Genomic DNA, 7831 nt, shown 5'->3' with positions numbered 1-7831 from the left:
CAATGTCCTAAGTTTGGCAGTAAATCATAGGCTTTGTTTAATTGAACTGGAAGGTTTTAAAGGACTAAGAGTCTCTACACTCTTTTCTGATGCTCCTAAAAGAATGTCTTTTGAACTGCATCATGTTCACCTATTTTTCAATCTGTGGAGACTCGATATTGCAATGTTTCTTGCCTTTTCATATTTTTCTGAAAGACAAAATTGAAAACTTAAATTTGCTTGCTTTTCTTAGTGAAAACTTAAAGCAAGCAAGATGATCAAGAAAGTGTTGGTTAGATAGATCATGTTGTTTCTTCCACAGCAGTATCACCCAGTGACTTGATGTCCTTGAAAAATAATTGTAGAACTTTTGGAGACACTGAGAAGAGATATGGGCTCCTTCTTTACAAAATGCACATACATTTTGCCTATAATTTGTTATTAGTATTTTGGATATTTACAAACCCAGTAAAAGTTTACTTGTAAATCCAATTGTGGTTCATAATCATTTTATATACTCTTGATGTAATAAAATACTGTGAAGTGTTAGTTATGATATGAATCTAGATTGAATATGAAACTTTATACATAGTATATTACGTAAATGTATAGTATAACAAGTTATGTATTTACACATTTACATATATTTACATATGTTACGTAAATAAATATAAAGTGGGTAACATTATAACCCAAGTAACTCTGATCCTTTGGAAAATAGAGCCCAGTTCATGTAAGTGTATATGCATGTAATGTTTACATATGTATGTGTATGCCATATGTATATACACATATGTATATGTATACATATATTTATGTAAACACGGAGGATATATATGTATACAAACAGTGATATTAGTAGTAATTTTACAGGAAAATTCTAAAAGCATTTCTCTCTGGTGGGTGAATTATAGATTATGTTTCTTTTTTAAACTATATTTTCCAATTCATCTTAAATGGACATATTTAAAAAGATAGCAATAAAGAGCGATAAAGGAAATACATCCTTTAGCTTCTTATTGCTCAGGCTTTTGATGCTGTGGTTTTCTTGGTTTTTTGATTAATGGTACAAATAGTTGGGGAGAGTGACTAAAAGAAGGTTCTATATCAAAAAGCACAGAGAGAATCTTAAGAGTTAAATCTGTAATTCAACATATTTTCTCAGCATAATCATTGTCTGTCTCATCATTTATTAAGTGACACTTTCTTTTTGTTTTCAAAAGTTACAAATATGTTGTAAGATATGACAAAAGAATGTATGATTTTGAAAGTGAAATTTCTCTATAAATTCTTTCCTTGACTCCAGTAAAAGCCGTTATTGGTTTCATTTATATACATATATATACATGCATACACACAGTTTGTTTCTTAAATGAGAATAAAATTGACTTGTATTACAGTAGTTACAATGCAATACCTAGATCTGCTCATGGAACTCAATCGTATTGGCTTTTAACACTTCCATAGTATTTTGCTGTAAGGATGCATTATAATGTACATACATCTTCTAAACCTATCTTCCAAAATAATGAAGATTATTGCCTTGAAAATTCATATGTATACATCTTTGCATTTAGCAAAAGTATTTTTGTAGCATAGATACCTAGAAATGAATTCTTATTTAATTTTTTTTACTTGGTAACTGATTTGCAGACCCTATTTCTTAGTCTATGGGTTCTGCTGAGATGGTGACAGAGTGCAAGGGGCTGAGCTTCCAAATGTCTATGGGTTGAAGGTGTTGAAAATTCCTGCTTGACTAACCACTTTAAATGTTAAGAAAATAAATAACCAGGATTTACAGTTACATTGAGTTCATACAGTTACATTGTCAGTTAGAGGAAAACATATCCCAGGAGTATGCATGTCTCTATCCTTACTAATCTATTTGAGAAACAGAGAAATCCAGTGATTCTTTGAGACAATATAAGGCTGTCACTGAGTATGCCAGTGAAAAGAGACAAGGATCAAATAAAAAAACTTCTTGTTTGGTTTATGAAACAAACTAATTGTACATTTGACATCAAAGTTTTCAAATGCTATTAAGCCTTTTCTTCCAAATCTGCAGAAATCTGGCTGAATTACAACATTGATAAATTTGTGTTGGCTGTGGCTTAAGAAGCTGCTGTTCCTACCCTGATAGTCCTCTTCATAGCTGGCTCCTTCAGTACTGAACAATGTGAGAGAACTAGGCAGAAGTTGCAATCACCTTTGTAACAGTCCTGGAGGTTGGTCATATGAACCATCGCTAGTAGAATGTGAGAAGAGACCACCAGGAAATTAGATCACCATAATTTCACATATTAAGCCCTAAAATAATTTGTATTGTTGGGGGTGTATGTGCATACATAGGCATTAAGTGTATTGAAGAAAAGAAAGAAATGATTGCCATAACAATGGCCATCTCTTGGAGGAAAGATGTTGTGAATAGACAGGATCATTATTTATAAGAACATATTTATGTTATGCAATTTTCCAAAGTATAGTAATTATAAGAAAACTTTGAAAAAAATAGCTTAAACAAAAGAAAATTGACATGACACACAGAAAACATACATTCTTTGTTGTGCCTCAAACATAGAATCAGAGAATTTTCAAACACTAATTTAAAGTATGACCAAAAGAAGAATAACAATTCAGCAAAAATTAACACTCTAATAATGTAAAATCAGCCAACGGTTCTTATGAACTCCAGACAATATTGAAAAAAGTGTGTTATACTAATTTCCTTCCTTAATTCTCATAACATCCTCTTTGGTTTTATTCATTCCTCAGTCCCTCTTTATAAATGAGCAATTTGAAGATTAAGATAGCAGATGAGGTCCCTCCCTGGTGGTGCAGCAGATTAAAGCACAGCACTAAGAAGCTAAAGCCACTTCAGCAGGAGCTCAGTCCCCGCCCAGGAGGTGATCTAAGTGGCACAGCAGACCTCTGCTGACCCACCTGCTGCTCCCCTCAGCAGTGTACTTCCTCTTCAGTTAGCCTGTTCTGCTCCCCACTCTGTCTCTGGTGAATCCTCTCAGTGCCTCTGCACCTCTGGCCAGTACCCCAGTTCTGTATGCATAAATAAATCAATCTTAAAAAAAAAAGATAACATACGATCTTGCCCATCTCATGCAGCCAATGAGCAGAGGAGTCTGGCTTCAAACCAGCCACTATGCCCTGCTAACCCAGAAAAGGTCAGACTACTGGCATACATTTTAAAACTGTTCGTTTTGTCCAAATTAAACCAATTTGGAGTCCTTTAGCTGGGTTAATCAATGAGTCTTTCCCAGTGTGGAACTGGTACAAAGGAAGTGCTAAGTAGGTATTTTATTTATTTGTTTAAGATTTATTTATTTATGCATACAGAACTAGGGTGCAGACCAGAAGTACAGGGGCGCTGAGAGGATTCATCAGAGACAGAGTGGGAAGCAGAACAGGCAGATCAACAAAGTACACTGACACAAGCTATGCGACGGCTATCGTCTGACAGATTCCGGGTAGCTCGGGAAAAGCTCTGAAAGATCAGACTTTCCATGCTAACTTGTGTTATGACCTCCCTTTTTGTATAATCATAATATCAAAATATTCTGAGCAACTTTCAGCCTACAATTGGATTGCCTCAGCTGCATACGGCCTGCCTGCCCTGACGAGCAAGCACTGCACCAGGGTGAGAAATTCCTCTGAAGTCAAAAGTGACTTAACAACTGGCTGATCAATAAAAACAAAAGGGCTGTTTCTGCAAAGTCTCTCACTGCTGGACGGAGGAAAACCCAAATCTTATTCTGCTATCTCACCTAGCCTCCTATTCATCTTCTACAGAATTACTCAAACTTCCTACTGTCTGGCTTTAGATATGGAAATTTATCCAGGTTGCCTGTTTTAGAGCTGTTCAGTTTTTTTCCTGCTACACTTCAAAGCAATCCACAAAAGTCTTTCTGGCTAGTCTTTCAGGATTCTACTATCTAGTCTTTAGATAAGGAAATTCACCTACGTCTCCTATTCAGAGCAAATTATGCTTTCTACTGTCTGGACCTCAAGGAAACTTACTTAAAACCTTTTAGCAAGTTTCATCAAAGTAGAAAACTTAAAACCTTTTAGCGAGTTTCTTGATTAGCAAGAAATTTCCTCTTCCTGGGACCCCAGACCATTTTCTCAGAAAAAAGGTGATTGTGATCTTAACCCCTTTCGTATGCTAATGTCATCCCCCAGCCTGCTGGAAATGTATAAAATAAACCTTTGCTAAAGGCAGAGCAGGAAGATTTGCACCCAACTCTGACTCCCGTGTCTTCCTCACTCCCACTCCTCTCCCCCTCTTGGAATCTCCACACGCCGACGCCTTCCCATCTTAGGGTCCTGCCTGTGTTGCCTCCAGACACCTCAAAAGTTGGAGCTGGTCTCCGACAGTACACTGCTGAGGGGAGCAGCGGGCGGGACAGAAGAGGGTTGCCACTCCATGTGGATCACCTTTGGTGGCGGGAATTGAACTCATACTGAAGCAGCTCTGGGTAGCTTGCAGTGCTGCCCTTTAGCCCACTGCACCATTAAGGAAGGCCTGGGTGTATATATATATATTTTTTTTTCTTATTTTTTTCTTAAGATTTATTTATTTATGCATACAGAACTGGGGTACAGGCCAGAGGTGCGAATGGTGAGAGGATTCACCATAGACAGAGTGGGGAGCAGAACAGGCAGATAGAGGACGTACACTGCTGAGGGGAGCAGTGGGCGGGTCAGGAGGGGTCTGCCATGCCATGTGGGTCAGCCCCCTGGGCAGGTGGGGATCTAATTTATGCTGAAGTGGCTTTAGCTTCTCAGTGCAGCTTTAATCCGCTGCGCCACCAGGGAGGGCCAGGGGTATATATATATATATATATATATTTGTGTGTGTGTGTGTACCTGCAGTACTGAATTTTTTTTTATTAAAAAGTTTATTTTTACATCATTTTGCACATTTTTTTTTTCATCTCAATTGTAATCCCCACGGGTTTCCCATCACCATATCACCAGGGGTATATATTTTTAAATGAGTAAATAGAGATTTATTTATTTTGTTTATTTTATGAAACTCTGTATGGAGCATAGCATCCATGTTTTCATCCCAGACGGTTGATCATCCCTTGAGATCCACTGTTATCTAGGAGAGGTAAGTCCCTGGATACCTCCTATTCTTCATTTGTCCGAGGCCAGACACTTTCTAGTTTATTAACTGCTGAACTTTGACCCCGGGGGTTTGCTCTTCGAGCAGTCTACTTTGGCAAATTAATTCACATTGAACCCCTCTTCCTACTAGGTTCAAGGTGGAAACAAATACCAATATATTTTCATTTGTCACATAACAGATGAGTCTTTGTCTTTCAGAGCTTTCTGACAGCTTTTTATGTTAACATAGTTGGAACATCAAGTCTCTTGAGATTTACCCTCATCACCTTCTTGACAGGAAATGTGCATGCATCTTGGCTTATTTTGGTTTCTGATTTAAGTTGCTCTAATAAGTGCTAAATATGATTCATTCAGTAATTTTCCAGCATGATATTCCTCCAAATCATCCACTAGCAAGTCTGAACGGGCCCTCCTGTTTTAATGAAGAGATCTCAGAATCCTTATCAACAATGCTTCAGGGACAGGAGCTAAATTCTACTCTGATAAATCAATTCAGATGGGGATATAGCCCTAGTGATGAAGGTAGTTTGTTGAATCAATATTTGCTTCCTGTACTAACGGATACTGTAAAGACTTAAAAATCTCATTTTCGGGCCCTCCCTGGGGCACAAGGGGTTACAGCGCAGCACTATGAAGCTAGTGGCAGTCACTGCAGCATGAGTTAGATCGCTGGCCAGGGAGCTGGCCCACATGGAGCAGCAGACCTCTCCTGTCTCCCGGCTGCTCCCTCATCAGTGTGTTTCAAGTCTATTCTGTTTCCTTTCCAGCCCTGGTGAATCCTCTCACCACCCTCCACCCCTCTGGCCTGTGCCCCAGTTCTTGTATGCATGAATGGATGAATCTCTAAAAAAAAAAAAAAAAAATTCATTATCATTTGCATCATTATTGCTATCATTACACAAGGAACAAGTAGAAGTTTGCTAGAAAACATATTTTCTTTTATCTGATGGCCACTTGTTCATATATTAAACAAACAGCTATTGGCTATCATCTGTGTATACCAACTAGTCCTTAAGGATCTCACACCAGGCAAGAGTAACTGTGTGCTCTGCGTGTGTGCACACATATGTGTTTGTATGTGATGGTGTTGGATGGGTATAGAAAGTTAAGTAGATATTGCTATATATTACAGTGAAAACAGGTATTGAAGAACTTAACAGTGGCGTTCCTAAACCAGTTTGGAGATCTTGAAAAAGTTGGTAGAATTGAGCATGGTTTCTTGGAAAGGGCAACACTTGAGCTGAATTTTAGAGGTTAAATAAATATGTTAGGCAAAAGGGGAAGAGAAAAGTACTCTAAAGACAAAACAGCTTGGTTTTGTTCTAGGCTTTAAGCAGTTTGGGTTTATTGGAATACTTAATACAGCTATCAGGGAATGATTCAGAGAAAGTTCAGAGGAATCGGAGGACTTGAGACATGGAAAGGTGGGTATTCAATGTTAAAGAACCTCATATTTGTTCTGTAGCAATGGGAATTGTGAAACTGCTTAAAACAGGGGTATAAGACAAAATTTCTGTTCAAGAAAGAGCCCTCTTGGAAAAATTTCAGAAACATGCATATTTTTGGGCCAAGCAATTCAATTTTTAGAAAATTATATGGATGAGAGCAAAGATATAACTGCTAGGGCAGTAGTAAAGTAAAATTATCTTTACCAGTAGCAGTGAAAAACTGGAAACAATTTAAAAGTCCAACAGTGCAAAGATTAGAAAAATAAATTTTGGTAAATTAATATGGAGAAGAACATTATGTACTTTTAATTTTAATTTTAATTTATTTATGCATACAAGTACTGGAGTGTAGGCCAGAGGTTTCGTGGGTGGGGGTGAGAGGTTTCACCAGAGACAGAGAAGGGAGAAGAACAGTCAGATTTTCTGAGATATACTGCTGAGGGTGACAGTGAGCGAGACAAGAGAGATCTGTTGCACCATGTGGGTCAACTCCCTGGCCAGCCAGAAATTTAACTAGTTCTGCAGTGGCTGGTGATAGCTTGATAGTGCTGAGACTTGACCTCTTGCGCCACCAGGGAGGCCCACAGTACATATTTTAAAAACCTTAAAAAATGTTGTAGACAAGGAAAGCTGTCCATAATGCATAGAAGGGAAAAGGTAGGTGATCAAGTAGAACACTGAATATAATCTCCTTTAAATTAGATAAATCTACATTAAATACTTTACCTAAAGCCAGTAACCTCATTTTGGTCACTGTTTAGGGTCTACATTTCTTCTTTTCTTTTCACTATATTGTCTCATGAAATATTTCCTTCTACACTTTTGTGACCTCAAGACCTTGCAACAACAGTGAAAAGCATGACTTTCAGTATTTCTCTCTATTTGGCTTGCAGTCACAAAGTCCAGCCCTGGGTCAACACATTGTTCCTCCAAAGACTTAGTAGCTGTGGGGTGCCAGCAACCTGCATCTAAGAGCCTACCTTTGGGGTTCGTGAATTACAAAAGGCAATCTTTGTATTCCCTTTCCTCTGTGTCTTGACTTTTGGACTTCTGGATTCATCTTGCCCAGTTTTAGCAAGAATCCTGCCAAGTTGGTTTGTTTAGTTAGTTAGAATCCCCCCATTCTTGACATCTGATCACCATCCTTATCTTCTACCATCCCCCCAGATAGTGTCTGACTATCCTAACCTGCCTTCAACAAGAATCCTGTTAGGTCAGTTTAGCAAAAAAAAAAAAAAAAAAAAAAAAAAAAAAAAAAAAAA

The sequence above is a fragment of the Condylura cristata genome, unplaced genomic scaffold (assembly GCF_000260355.1).
Source record: "Condylura cristata isolate star-nosed mole 26May11 unplaced genomic scaffold, ConCri1.0 scaffold00004, whole genome shotgun sequence".
Taxonomy (NCBI): domain Eukaryota; kingdom Metazoa; phylum Chordata; class Mammalia; order Eulipotyphla; family Talpidae; genus Condylura; species Condylura cristata.
Note: the sequence above shows the minus strand (reverse complement) of the source record.